Here is a 15,405-nt window from a genome sequence, read left to right as displayed (position 1 = left end):
TATTTAATCAAATACAAGAGAATGAGCAAACTCATGGAAAGCCCAAGCTGTTTAATGACAGTACAAACACAGTAAAAAAAAGGTGGCAAGTGATAAATGCACTGGGCTTGTCTGTACCACATCAGTGGCAGGTCCCACGACTGAGCCTGCCTGGCCCCGCAAGTCTACTGACACACTCCAGAATTTGAAGTTTACCAGTGAGGCTACTCTATGCTTGTTCCCATTGCCTCCTCTCATGCCCGCTGCACATGGTGTGCTTCAGGGCAGGCACTGGGGAGTAGTCTTACTGCTGAACTGGTTCCTAAATTATTTACATGCTGGTGAAAGTTTTACCCTGACTCCTTTAAGTGCCCTTTTAAATCCCCAGTAATAATGCTAAGCTATTAAAATGAACTGCATTTTTTATTATTTTAACAAATAAAAGGGGAGTGAAAGAAATGAGTTTTACTCTGTGCTAAAGGGGATTTACAATACAGAATAAATGGTCATTATAAGATACATGTACAAGCGTAGTAGCAATTGACAAATAAAGCTAGCTTCTGAACTAATATGAAAGAATATTTTTATGTGGCAATGGTAGTTTTCAGATATGTTTCCAAACTACCTAATACCTACGCCATAATTCTTCTCACAACAGGCTTGTTGCAAGGCAGTGCCATCTTTTACTTGTCACATTATATGCTTTATTCAAATGAGATGCAAAGCAATGATAGAGCTGATATTGCCATCATTACCTGAAAAACTGTCCAATACCACCAAGCAGAATTCTATTATGCAAATTCAATCCTCATTTTGGGAACAAATGATAGGCAGGATATAAAATAGAAAAATAAATTATACTCACGCAAGTAAAAGATCAGTCAAGCAACCTAGTGAGATATCATTAGTGCTGATGAATCACTATTACCATTATAAAAACAATGTATAATGCTTCAAATCAGGTATCCTGGTTGACTTTTTTGCCAATGAATATTTATGCAGATTCTTTTGGTTATCTTTGTGTATCCAATAGATGCCAAGATAAATTCAATAGACAAATGATATCTCTATCTGTCACAGGCTTATGTTTCTTTCTTGTAATAAACTGAAGAAAGATTCCAGTTGAATAGTAAAGTGAAAGGAATAAGGAGAGGTAAAAAAAAATCTTAGTAGAATAGTAACTAGATAGAAGTCAGGGCAGAGCAGCACCTTAGGGACTAACAAGTTCAGAAAGGCATAAGTTTTCATGGGTATCTTCAAGTACATCAGACTGGCATCCGACAAAGTGAGCTATTTGTTGTTTTTCAAAGATTACATTTAGTTAGTCAATGAAGGTCCTGCTACACATTTAAATTAAAACTGGATAAAAACCAGCTGTAGAGTTGTTATATATTTTCAAGCGGTAATGTTATAGCTGATTGACTCTTTTTGTACCTGGATAGTCATTTTTGTCATGGAATAATGACTTTGCATGTGTGGCTGGTCTAAATGTATTGCCTGATTAACCAGTTAATTGCATAATATATGTAATGTGTAGCAGGGACCTACAGTACCATTCTGCCCTGCCTTCTATCTCATCCTGCTCATTAAATTAGATGACAGATAAGCCTTGAGATCAAAGAATGTGTTAAAGCAGTTTCATTCTTTTTAAAGTTAAGTAGCTGCTTTATTTGTACTTCAAGAACAATAAGTTATAAAATACATTGGTTATATAATGCAAATAACTGTTTACTACCATTCTCAATTTCCTTTGGATTTGTGCCCCTTCACTAAAAAGTGCAGTGCAGGATTATTAAAAATTCATGACCTTTCTTAGCAAATAAAACATTGAAAGCAAATAAGAATATGCAGAGTGTTTAATAAACAGGATTAAATGGCAGTTGTTCAAAATATCAAAATTGACCTCATTATTGTCACATTTTTCAAGCAACAATAAAACTCTTCAATTAATTAAGCAGGCGAGGTTCTTTGGGTTATTAGACCAACTAATAAAAGATATCGCATCTACCCAAAGAACCTTGCCTGCTTATGTCCTTAGTCCAACATGGCTATAACCAACAACCCTTCAGTTAATTAAAGGTCTTATCATAACCTTGTTAAAAAAGACAAACTTTTACCCTAGTTCAATGCCAGATATTTTTTGGGGGGAAATAAACATATTTAAGGATAGATCTTTATTTATTGCCAATCAAGCTTGCAAAAAGAATGGGATCTAGGATTTCTTGTGTCAGGTAAGTCAAACAATTCTAAAGTAGAATATATAAATGTACATAAACTAAAGTTATCAAAATATGTTAATTCAGTTTATATTGAATTGTCCATGTGATGTTCTTAAGCAAATTTGACTATTACCTACAAACCTATCACACACAATTCAAAATATGCAGCTTATGTAGAAGCTGTTCAAATTTTCTGGAATTTCACTAGTGCTATTTACTCTTTTGCCAACTTAGCCAAAATTCAAATAGTAGCATTGTCTAATCCCATTTGTCTTTTTTCTAAGCATCTGTCCATTTTTCAAACCATATGCAGGGCTGTAGGTGGCACCACAAACTACGCATGAAGAATATTAAAATATTTTATGTTTTGCAAGGTTTGCTACCAGGAAATCCTGGTAGAAAAACAAAAACCCCAAAACCAACACCTCCCTCCAAAAAATCCAAAAACCTCCAGGGAAAAAAGCAGTGCAGACCATGTCAGTAGCATGCGCTACAGCAAAGAGAGAGCTATCCACCCAGAGAAACTCTTTGACTGCTGGCCAGGCCCAATGCTGCCAGATCTGTGCCCCTGCTGCACCAGGACACCAGGTAATACTGCTGGGATCAGCACAGGACTGGCCCCAGCCTCCCCTACGTCTACCTGGAAGCACACAGGGGCATGCAATGGGGTACAAAACATTTATGCCACTGCCTTTGTGCCTCTACATGCACATGCCCCTTGTCATGGAGAGAGATCCCAAGGGGTGGCTCTCATGGCCCTGGCAGCTCTGTGACCATGCAAGTTCTGCCATGAGAGTGCCCTCTTATCTTTCCTGCCACGTCTTTGATGGAAAAATAACTTGGGAGGCTGCCCACAAGCCTTCACTTAGTCCTGGTTCGCTGAACCTTACTCAAGCCCTCTGATTTGTAGGCCCTTTGCCAGGCACCTCTTCAGTATGGTGCTGCACAAGACACCTCAGGCCTTATGGGCCAATTGCAGGGCTCTAACCACCCCTTTACCATGCCCGACAATTTGCAGATGTTACATTGCTGTTATGCTGTGTTGGGGCTTTGGCCTACTCAGCCCCTGCCCTTTGATATAGCTAGGCTTTTTAGCCTAGACCCACTATGTTGGGCTTGGCTTTGAGGCACTAACCCACAAACTCTTATTACTTGACTCTTGGCTCTTGCAGCTTGTGCCTTTCTGGTGCTGGGCTCTCTGGCCCCTTCCAGCTTGCCTCCCCCTGGCGCTGGGGCTCCACACAATTGTGTGTCCTATTGAGGCCTCTTCCTCCCCTATTTGCCTCTTCCCGGTCCACCGGTTCAAACAATAGCACAAACGTAAGTCCCTGGGCTACAACATAAAATAACAACATTAAAAGGGGCAGCACTATGCCCCTTTTAAAGTGTCAACTCCCACCCTTAGAATGCCAGACCCCTTTATTTCTGGGCACCCTGTGAGCCTCTGGAAGTCTTACTGTGTTTGGAGGAAGCAAAGCAGGCAGCCAGATGCATTGGGCTGCTCTCTTGTGCAGGAGCTCCTTCTACTGGCAGTTACCAAAAAGAGAGTGACCCCAGCCAGCCTCAGCCCTGAGCTTTTATGTGCCCTGGGCTCTAACTCCTTCCAGTTAACTGACTGCCTGCAGACGCCAGCTGATTACCTTGTTAGCCTGTTACTGAAGCTCTGGGGCTCTGTGTAGCCTGCCTTTGCTAAGCTGTTTCTGCTCTTAAAGGTGCAGACACCCCAAGATGGCCTGCAACACCCCTACACGTGGGGACCCACCCACAAGATACAACTCTACCCTGCCTTCAGTTTTAAACTTAAAATTCTGAAGTATCCAGAGGTTTGGGGTTTTTTTCAGTTAGCAATATCATTTAGAAATTGCTGTATGGCTGTGGTTCTCAACCATGTTAGATTTAGCTCTTACCTCTTGCTCATTTCTTGACTAAAGAAACATAATAAAACAATTCTTCTGTTGCAAGGAACTCAAAAAGACCACAAAGATCAAAATATTTTTGACATGGTGGATTCCTACTTGAAATGTATGGATTTGTCTTATGAATTGTATAGGTGTTTGCAAGCCCAATATTGCATGGCACCCCTTTTCACCCTTGAAAAGATCTCACAGCACCCCAGGGTCCCATAGTACCCTGGTAGAGAATCACTGCTGTAGGGAAAACACAGTTTCCTGTGATAAATACTGATAGATTTAGCTGGTGTAATGAATTACTTCCACTTTGATGCTATCTTTTTTAATTTACCATATATTCTAGACAACTAAAACTAACCATGTTAGTAAAGCACAGACAATCATTAGGGGTGTGTGAAACCTATTCAGTTCAGATATGGATTCAGTCCAAATCAGGAACAGTGATTTGATTTGTTGATTCAGATCCCAAATTCGATTTGGCTAAAGATTCAGGTATGTAGAAAAAACATTTAAAGCAGTGTCTACGTCTGAATCACCGAAACTTTCTGAATCTCTCTGAATTGATTCAGGGGGTTTTGATTCAATTCAGGGAGATTAAAGGGTCTCCTGATTTGATTCAGAGATTTGGCCGATGAATCAGGTCAAATCTCTGCTGAATCGAATCAGCAACCAAAGCTTAGTATAGCCCTAACAATCATTCTATATTTCAGTCATTCAGAGAGTTTAATTTGGGTATGTATTTCCTGAGAAGAATTAAGCTTAACAATATCTTTCCTGGCCAATACATTTATACAGTAATTAGGTAGTTGAATTCTGCAACAAGAGCCAATCTTAAGGGGGGTGCGGGGCCCAGGGTAAGTCAGCCTGTGAGGGGCCCCCCTTAACACTGTGCGGGGCTGTGGTCCTCCTGCAAAAGGGTGTGTGTGGGGGTGCTCTGTGCTTCTTCCATGGCACAGGGCTGAGCCACCAGCTCCGGGTGGGCCCCATGGAATGGAAGGGGCACAGGCCCTGGGTGGACACTTTGGTTCACTGTACCCTAGGGACAGCTCTGTCTGCAACTTAACTTCACAGATGAATGTACTGGTTTGTCAGGGTAAAAAGAGAGTTCATTCAAGTATCCTACCTTAACTGTTCTGACAACTGTATTCCTGTTTTCTTTCCTGATGTTGTAAGTTTCCCTAGATGAGATATTACAAAACAGATTAATAAAGTGCTTGTGAGTGACAAGCATGGCTTCCTAGTAGTGGACATTCTTACTAGCCATACAATGATGACCCCATTCACAGACTTCCTCAACCTGATATCTAAGCTCTTGGAGAAGTTGGTGGGCCTTGGGGAAGTTGGTAGGAGATCAGTGAAAAATGATTCATGCTTCTGGTGAAGATTTGAGATATCTAGCAAGTATTTGAGATATATACATTCTCATCATGTAGTGAGAATGCAAAGCATCCCTTTTATGACTTTAGTGTTTTTCCAATGCATTCATGAAAATGCTAATAGTTTGTGCCAAACTTTTTATGCCATTCTAGCTTGCATAAGATATGTTGGGTCATATATCCACTAGTTTAGCTCTGCTCAGCTAGCTCCTTTCACATTCTATTGTCTATGGGTCCACTTATGTTGCGATCTTTTGGCCAACATTGCATGACTTAACTCTGTTTATATTATCAATTTTAATTGTCTGCAGAGATATCCATGTTACATTTAGAACATAAAATTTATATAAAATATCTTCTCACTCATGAATGGTTCTGCATTTGTTCAGTTATTCATCATGCAACAAAATAAAGTTAATTGATTCATTTGCTATGTCAGGAGATAAAAATTAATGGCATCACACAAAAGAGTTGCGTATACCATTTTACTAATGTTTAGTTATCCCCGACCCTACCCCTCAGTGATAAGGTAAGTAGGACCTTCTAATATATGAAAATCTCTCTGTGAAACTGCCAATCTCATTTAATCACATTGGCTTCTCAATATATCATTGAAGGATTCAGATTCTTTCATATAAAATATATACTTTAGTAGTTATACATAACTGACCTTTAACAAAGACGTGTCTTACTGATCATATTGCTATTTAAAGAGACAAGGTGGCTTGGAATATTTGCAATATTTCCTGGTCTGGTTACCTAAGCAACAAAACTTCCTCAGGATGAAGGGGTCTGCAGTGGATTTAGTTTAACTATCTTTAATTTTATGATGTTGTTCCCTAGTGCTACACCATGATGCTACATAGATGTGGCCACACTGAAAAGTTAAGGGCCATGTTCTTGGAATGGGATGTCCAACCCCTATGAGGTACCTCATTTTCCTAACTTGCTTTAAATAGAGAGAATAAGTCAAGGCTGCTATTCACAACCATGGACACAGTGAGTGAGGGAACCCTGAGCCAGCTAAAAGGAAACGCTAAGGAGAGGGTTGTATCCAAAATTCTTCCTCTCTTCCAGACTGAGGCACTTCTCTGATGCACTGAATTAGGTGCCTGTGTGAGATAAGGATTCACAGACTGAAATTAATACCTAAACTTAGATATCTAAGTTGTCTATTTATGTATAGGCTCATTCTTTTCTTAGTGGAAGAACCCACCTTTTACCCAAACATCTAGTGGTAAGAGCACTGGCCCAGGAAATGTGAGATTATCATTCTATGCCCTCTTCCATCCAAGGGGATTCAAAACTACATCCTCTATTTCCCTGGAGAGAACACTAAATACCAGGCTTTAGAAAAGCTGTGATGGGGCAAATCTCTACCCTCTGGCTGAAATTGTGCCACTGGGCAGAAAGGAATCCAAGAATCATCCTGAATATAAGGAAAAGTTAAAGAGTAACTTGTTTCATGACTTAGCAAGAGCTTGTGGCTGAGTCTAGCTAGTCAGCTGTTTTATTTCTTCAGGCTATATGTAACGTAGCAATAACACCTGTTTGACTTTTGCTGAAACCTTAAGCTGAACATATGCCAAGTTATTAACCTGTGTTAATATCAATAGTTATCTCAGTAGTTTCAGTCAGGATGTTTTTAAAGTAGTCTTAGCACTGTAACAGAAGAAGCTCCTGGCCAGAGCTTCTTCCCTCCTCTAGTTGTCCTTCAGCTCCTCCAGCATGCTGGGAGCCAAGAGGAATGGGGAAATGGCTATTATCCTGAAGCTGGGTATTTCTCCCCCCACCAGAACCCACAGGCAGGGGCGTGTGCAGTGGCAAAAAGCAGTGGATCAAATTTGTGCCGCTACTACTTTTGCCATGGCAAATGCACACCTCTGCACGTGGGGACACACCCACTGAAAGTAAATCAGTAGAGACATATGATCCTAAACACTTTTGGTCACATCTCATGGTGCTCCAGTAAGAGGTACAGTGGAGAACTCACTGGCCTGGAGGAATGGTCACTAAAGACAGATTTAGCCACTTTTGTGTAGTCTGACTTCGGGGCACCTTCAGGAACTGAAGCAGCTCCAAGTGTAAAAAAATTACCCCTGAGAATCTAAGTTATGGAAGTTTCCTCCCACATTAACAAGTAAAATTATTCTAGCGCTGTATTTTTCAGCGCCGCTCTGGAAATGACTCTCTCACCAGAGCATGACCCCTAAACTAGGGCTTGATTCCAGTTCCCATCCCTCCCCTCCCCCTAGAAAAACCTGGATCCATCACTCATTAATGATTGATATTGGTGTCACTATCATCAAGTTCAATTCTAATTGAACCTTGTCTCCTGAAAAGATCTTCATTTAATTTCTATGTTATGTTCGTTACTTAAACTTTGCTGTGATGGAACAAGGGTGGGGGGGGGAGAATCCTCTACCCCCCACACCCTAAAGCAATCATAGTGATCTAAACATGACAATCATTCACCCTCTCTCTTCAAGAGGATTGAAAATAACAGAAGATGTGCCTGTAATTTCAGTGGAAACACTCACTGAAATCCAGCTAGCTATTCCTTTATAAGGGGTGAAAGGAATAAAAGAGTAGTATTAGCTTGAAAAGTCCTGGTGCATATAACTGTAGAATAACCATTTCAAAAGGCTTTGTCTAGAAATGAAACAATGAAAAAAACAAATTTCCTCAGGTAGTAAAAACTTTTGTGAAAATAATATTTTATTTATATCTATATCTACCTATGTGTGTGTGTGTATTTTATATATATATATAATATGTATATGTATAGATATGTGTATATGTATGTATGTACACACACATACATTCCACATGAAATGGAAATAGAAACAAACTTCTTTAGTGATTTGGGGAAATCCTGTTGGGCATGTCACCAAATAAAGACGGATAAACACTGCAGTCAGTTGGTAGGTAAGTCAGTTGCCAACGTTCTCCCAAAAATGGACTGAATGACTTATAAGTTGTATATGCTGTCCTAAAAGGAAGATCTCTTCCTTCCTCTCTCTCACTCATCTCCTTTACCTTTTCTTTCTCTTATTAGGTTACCCAAGAAATCCATACAATATTATCAGTTATTCTCTGCTGACTTTTGTAAACCTTTTGAAGCTTATACTCAGGGCACCTATACATGTGCAGGGAGGCTGCTTCAACATGCTGTAATTACAGTGCATTGGAGCAGACTCGATTAATCAAGTCTCCAGCAGACTCCAGCATCGTGTGTATGTTTCCCTGTACTGAAAAATGGGAATGCTTTAACTAAAGCTTGTTCAATGAGCTTTAGTTAAAGTGCCTCTGCTGCCATTTTTTAGCATGGTGACACTGAAACACATGATGCTCTGGGCATCTTAATTAAAGCAGCTCTCAGAACTGCTCTAATTAACCCTCCCTCCCCCCTGAGCACATGTATAAATGCCCTCATCAGTGTACAATTATGGAACTGCTGCTGAATTTTATCATGACATATTTGTGTTTTTAGTTATGTATCATATTTTTGTAACTGGAAGCCTTGGGATGAAGGCATCCCAACGCAAGAGAAAGCCTTGGGATAAAGCTTGGAGGAATGACATATTCTTAACCTATAGGAAGGATTTCCAAGGAGCATGGATGATAAAAGAGACATGTTCTTACCAACTCTCTACAAGCACATCCCACATTCTTATACTGATGCATTCAACATATATGTGAATGCTATAGGTCCTGTTCTCAGAGTAACTGGTTAGCAGTAGAGTCCTAAAAATATAGAACCAATTGCTGGAAGATGGCAGGGTAATGACTCCCCTTCTTCCTTGACTGATTTGGTTTAAGCTAATTCTACATTCAAGGGAAAAAATAGTGGCACAATGCAGCTGGTACTTGGACTAGATGGGGAATTACTGAAGCACTGTAAAAGGACCAATTAAGTACTGTCTGTTTTTTCAGTAAAATACCCATTTTTACTGTTTACCATGGAAGTGCATTCTAATCACTATTTTTTATATTGTAAGAATAACTGAAGGCTCCAAGTGAAATTAAGGCTTCATTGTGTTAAGCTCTGTTCATGCATATAGTACAAAAGTCCTTGCCTAGAAGATTTTATTATGGAAAGAGGCCAAAAATGGGAGGGAAATAAAAAGCAGTAAGTGAAGTGAGTTTCTTTCAGTGGCCTAATAGCAGAGAAGGAAGAGAACGCATTGCTCGTTACTATTAGCCCACCAGCATGTCTGCTGTATCCAACAGCTCCAGCCAAGGAGAGACCAGCTCAGGTATGTTCATTATACATACAGCGTTCTTATATTATGAAGGAATAGTATACTATACCAACTGCAATATTGATTCACTGAGTTGTGAGGATGAGGGCTAGAATGCCAAAGACTAAAACTAAGCAATTCCTGAAAAAAACTTCAAGGCTGGTTTTCTGAGGACTTACAGACTTAGAGCTAAAACCCCTTTTACCTTTACATTCTTAAGTGCCAATTGTGAAGCCATGTAAATGCCATTTTTGTCACAAATGCATATTTTACATTTTATTTCCATTTGTGTAGCTGCACTTGTCCTTTGCTACCCTCTTGACCATATTCATCAGTCTGCACTGTAGGCTCCAAGTTGAAACTGTATCATTTGGGTAAACATATAGCTGCATATTAGTCCCCCAAAATTTGGTGGAAGAAAAGCTATGTTTATCAGCTGCTCAGTGGGGCAGAAGCCATCTAACTGCCATTTATTCATTTTCTCCAATGGATATTAAGTTCAGAAAAGCCAATTCCCCATCTCCACAATGCTTTGTAATGCTAATCCACTCCACAGCATCTCCCTCCCCAGTCCTCCTTGCTCCCTCCCCACCATGCCAGGAGCTGCTTGTCACCACCATCATGAAAGAATTCAGCTTCTTCTATTTCTGTTACAGGAATGTGTAAATGGCATGTGGCAAGGAGAGGTTGCTGCTTAACAGAGGCAGCAGCCAGTGGTTTGAGTGGCGCAGAGAGGAGCAGTGGCAGTCAGATTTCAAGAAGCCAGTCTGCCTCTCTAAATGGTTGATAACCCCTACTTTAAGCTATTGAGCTACAATGCAAAAACATCCTCTTTAATTTTTCCTTGGGCTGTTCTGTGCATACTCAGTGCTTCTATTCTGGAAAAGATAGAAATAGAAGGTGTCTAAGTGCCAAAAATGGCATTTATGCAGATATGTAAGTGATGATTAGTTGTATATGGCAAAAGAGTATGTGCGTACCTAAAGCAAGAATTCTTGTAGGTGATATATTTTATTGGACACCAAACTTGCTTATGTTAATATGAATTGTATAGACATAGGCAAGCTTTTGGGTTCACAGTACCCTTCCTTAGGCTTCTGAGACAACAGTAGACACAGCTAAACTGAAAAGCAGGTGGAACAAAAGCTTGTTAAGTAGGGTCATTATTGCTTGTGAAGTTTAAGGATTAGCAAGTATCAGGAAGATTATAATGAGTCATGAAGTTGTTGTCTATGTTAAAACTCTGGTGCTTCATGTCTAATAGGGTGATGACTTTCTGTTCCCAGGGTCCTCTTGTAAGGGTATTGGGGAGATTTCTTTTGAACATTAGAACTGTGAGGTCAGACAGGAAGTGGATTTTTTTCCCCTGTGAAAACTGATCTTCTACCTGTGTTCTAGTGTCTCTATCCTTTATCTTTATTTTAGTGGTTATTCATTTTCATGCATATTTTTTCTCTGGTTTTACCCACATAGTTTCCATGACTGCATTTTGTGCACTGAACAAGGTATGCCATTTTCTAGGATAACCATGCATGTTATCTGTGCTATCTATTTTGTTGTGGGGCTCTCTTTGTGGACAAAGACCTTATGGTGGTGGAGAGGTTTGTGTTTCCCAAGGATCCTCAGAGCTATGTTGCCTGGAGTTACATATTTGCAGGGTCACCCACAGCAGAAGGAGAAGTTCCAGACAAACCCCAATCCAACCCCAAGTCCTCAACAGTGGATCAAGCAGAAGAAGATGTCAGAATCTCAAAGGATAAAAATGAAAGAAGGCTTCAGCAAGATGGAGGTCTCCTGCTGTCTAGAGTTCTTCCTTGCCACTGGGCCCATATCTCTACCCTGTCAATATCGCATGGCTGCTGTTTTCATGCACCAGCTTCCTCACATTAAACCAAGTCACATACAGATTTCTACCACAGGAAACAACACATTTTCCTGTACTAGTTTCCAAAAGTGATGGATGCAGACAGGATTAGTGAATCTGGCAGTCTTCAGCCACAAATCTGCATGCAGGCAGTGGTAGCCTGATGATCATTTTGCAGCAGATTGAGACAGGGGTGCAATTCAGCAGCTGCTACTTTGTCTGAGCAGTCCTGTTCAGAGTCCCCTATAATAATCTCACATGGGGAATGGGCTAGAAAAGGTACCTAAATCCAGGATGTCTTATCTGTTCCTGGATGGATATCCACATTCAGTGAGATCACTCCCTCTGTAGTCAAAAACATCAAAAGAAGACAATTATTTTTGCAACATAGAATGTTTGAACTTTAATGGATAACTGAGAAAGCTGACAACTAGAAAGGACCACCATCATCTTCAGGGAATTAGTGAGATACAACATTGATGCTGCATCTCTGAGTGAGACAAGACAACCAGGTGAAGGGCTGCTAAGGGAAGAGGGTGGAAGCTGCAACTTCTTTTGGAAGGGAAACCAGCCCAGGAAAGGCATGTTTCCAGTATTGGATTTGCTATCTAGAACCAGCTTATTAGTCAACTTATGGAGCTCCCTATGGGCATTAATGAGCACGTTATGACTCCCCCATCTTAAGTTCAGTGACAATTAATAAGCCACCATCATCAGTGCTTTATGTCTCCAATGCTTGATGTTGATGACGATGTCAAACTACATCTACTCCAACCTTGACCACTTGATGATTAATACTTCAAAGAGGACAAGATCATTCTCATTGGTGACTTTAGTGCCAGAGTTGGATGTGACCTGGAACTCTGGAATGTTAACATTGGGAAGGAAGGAGTAAAGAAAGCCAACCACAGTGGCACCCTTCTCCTCAGCAAATGCATGGAACATGGTCTCGTCATCACAATTACCATCCTCAGACAAAGAAATAAATACAAGACCACCTAGAGACACCCTTGGTCTAATCATTGGCACCTCCTCAACTATGTTATTGCTAGAGCCAGTGAACGAATGGATGTCTGTATCATGTGAGCCATGTGAGGAACTGATGACTGCCAGACAGATTAGTGGCTTGTCCAGTACATTATAAACATCTGACTTGCTCTGAAACACCAAGAATAACCAAAAGCAATGTGAAGTATTCTCAATGCCAAATCTCTTCAAGACCCAGAGATCTGTAAGGATCTCTAACAGTGTCTCCATGAAAAGCTGTGTGCCCTGTCCATAAATGAAGCAATACTGAGGAACTCTGGCAGGGCCTTAAAACTGCCATCCATGCAGCCTGTGCTAAGTCTAACATCTATACCACACATCAACACCAAGACTGTTTTGATGAGAGCAATGCTGAGATCCAAGATCTCCTCTACCAGAAAAGAAGGGCTTATTCTGCTTGGAAAGATGACATCTCATTTCAGCCGAAGAAGGATATGTATCAGTTCCTCAAAGCCAAAACTCAAAGGAAGATTAAGGGGAAAAAAATCAGTGGTAGCAAGATAAAGCCAAGGAGATCCAGCACTAGGCTGACAAACTTGGCATGCATATCTTCTTCCAGGCAATGAAAGCCATCTATGGCCCATGGTCTTACTCTCCTATGATTATGGGATGGCTCAATGCTCTTCAAAGACAATGAATCTATCCAGGCTACATGGAAAGAGCATTTTGAGGCAATCCTGAACTGTGAGTCAACTATGATAGATAGCACCGCTGGGTCCATCTCCCACAACCCTGAAAAGGGGATCCCTCACAGTCCTCCTATCCTTGAAGAAGTCTGGAATGCCATTCAGGAAACCAACAAGAACAAGGCTACCAGATTGGATGGCATACCTGCCAAATCTACAAGGCTGAGCAAAGAACTGGTACTGAAACTCCATAAATGTATTCTTTGAATCTGGAACAATGAAGAGAGCACTGGGGACCTGAGGAATGCCAACATCATGACTATCTTAAAGAAAGGAGATAAGTCTATGTGTGGGAACTATTAAGGTATCATCTTCTTTTCCACAACAGGAAAATCCTCTCCTCCATCCATGTTACCAGCATTGAGTTACTGATCCTCAAGCATCAACCTGGCTGGACTAGACATTGTGTGAGGATATCCAACTCCTGACTCCCCAAACAAGTTCTCTTCTCTCAGCTTAGTAGAGGCCTGAGACCTCCTAGTGGCCAGAAGAAATGCTGAAAGAAGACTCTGAAGGCATACCTCAAGAAAACAGATGCTGACATCAAGACCTGGGAGGAGCTGGCTGCAAATTGACACCATAACCTCTAATGGCACCATAACCAAGTGGCATCCTGTTTCAATTTAAAGTTGCTTCCCCTTCAAGCAGATAAGAGAGAGCAGAGGAAGGAAAAAGAGGAATCACAGACTGCAGCCTACTCTCCCTTGTGAAAAGAACTTTAACTACTATGGATGAACCTGTGGCTCAAGGATTGGACTCTTACGTCACCTCAAGACCCATCAATGAGCTATAGTAGCAATTATCCCTGGATTGAAGGATTGCCAATAACAACATTGTGGAGAGTGTTGATTGTTGTGGCAGTAGACACTGCTGAAAAGTCTGGCATCTAGAGCATACCACATTCTGTGACCAAGAGCACACAAAGGAATGATATGACCTGCCAGCCCAAATGATCAAATACCATTTACAGGTTGGTCAACTGCAGGGAACCTTACACACAAGCCCTCAGCATGATTAGGACTCCTACCGCCAGAGGTGTGATTCACTAGCTTAATTACTCCAGGACCACACTTTACTCCTAGATGTGTAGGAATTTAATTCAGAAGAAGCAGTGTGAAGCAGAACAATATATTCTGGTCTTCACTGAAAAAAGGTAGTAGCAGTGGAAAGGAAATACTTAAGTTCTATTCTTCAAGTTCAACTACAGTAGATAAAATGTGAAATTGTGTTGATGTATTCCTTGAAAGTACTGGAATGGCTATGTTTATTAATGACAAGCACTAGTATTTTGTTTTATAAATATCAAACGCATTCTTGATCTTCATTCAAGTAAATTCCTTTTTTTGGATTATTATAACACCCTGAGCAACCTGGGAATGTCAGATCTTTTATATCAGGTTCTGTTCACCACAGTTTTTAAAGAGTGTATTCTTGAATACCATACCCTTGCAGATAGATCATGTTTTTGAGGAGTCAAGCAGAGATGCTAAATCACTTTGCACAAAAAAATCTGTGCCAGTAATTTCAGTGGGTAACTCTCCAATAGATTTCTCTTAATTCTAATACAGTTCACTTCCACCCTTTTTCCTGTTATCATAGCCAGATTCATGGAACTGGTTAAAAGGAGTAATAAGAAACACTTATTTAGATATAGAAATTCTCTTCTTTCACAAATCTGTAAGCAGAAAAATAAAATTATTAGGATATGCAAGTAAAGACAGATGTAACTTGGTGGGAGGACTTGGAGATGATAGAAACATTAAAGCTGCCTCTAGATTTGCATGATGTGGAAAAAAATAAGTGGCTGGTCAAGGATCTCTCCTTAATCTTTGCTGGAATCACTCATGATGATATCTGTATTATCACTTCTACAATGGCCAAATAAGTATTTCCTTTCTCAAATGCCTACCCCATTCTTATGTGTAGACATTTTAAAATAAATGTTATTGGTCAGTATTTTCTGGCATGGCTCCCTAAACTTATCCTCCTCTTAACTTCAATATAGGGGCACTTTGAAGTACTCTGGGTTAGAATACAAGGAAGTTGAGGGGAAAGAGATTTAACGGTGGGGGTCTACTAC

Source organism: Gavialis gangeticus, unplaced genomic scaffold (genome assembly GCF_001723915.1).
Source record: "Gavialis gangeticus isolate Ggan-Ray unplaced genomic scaffold, GavGan_comp1, whole genome shotgun sequence".
Classification (NCBI taxonomy): Eukaryota; Metazoa; Chordata; order Crocodylia; family Gavialidae; genus Gavialis; species Gavialis gangeticus.
Note: the sequence above shows the minus strand (reverse complement) of the source record.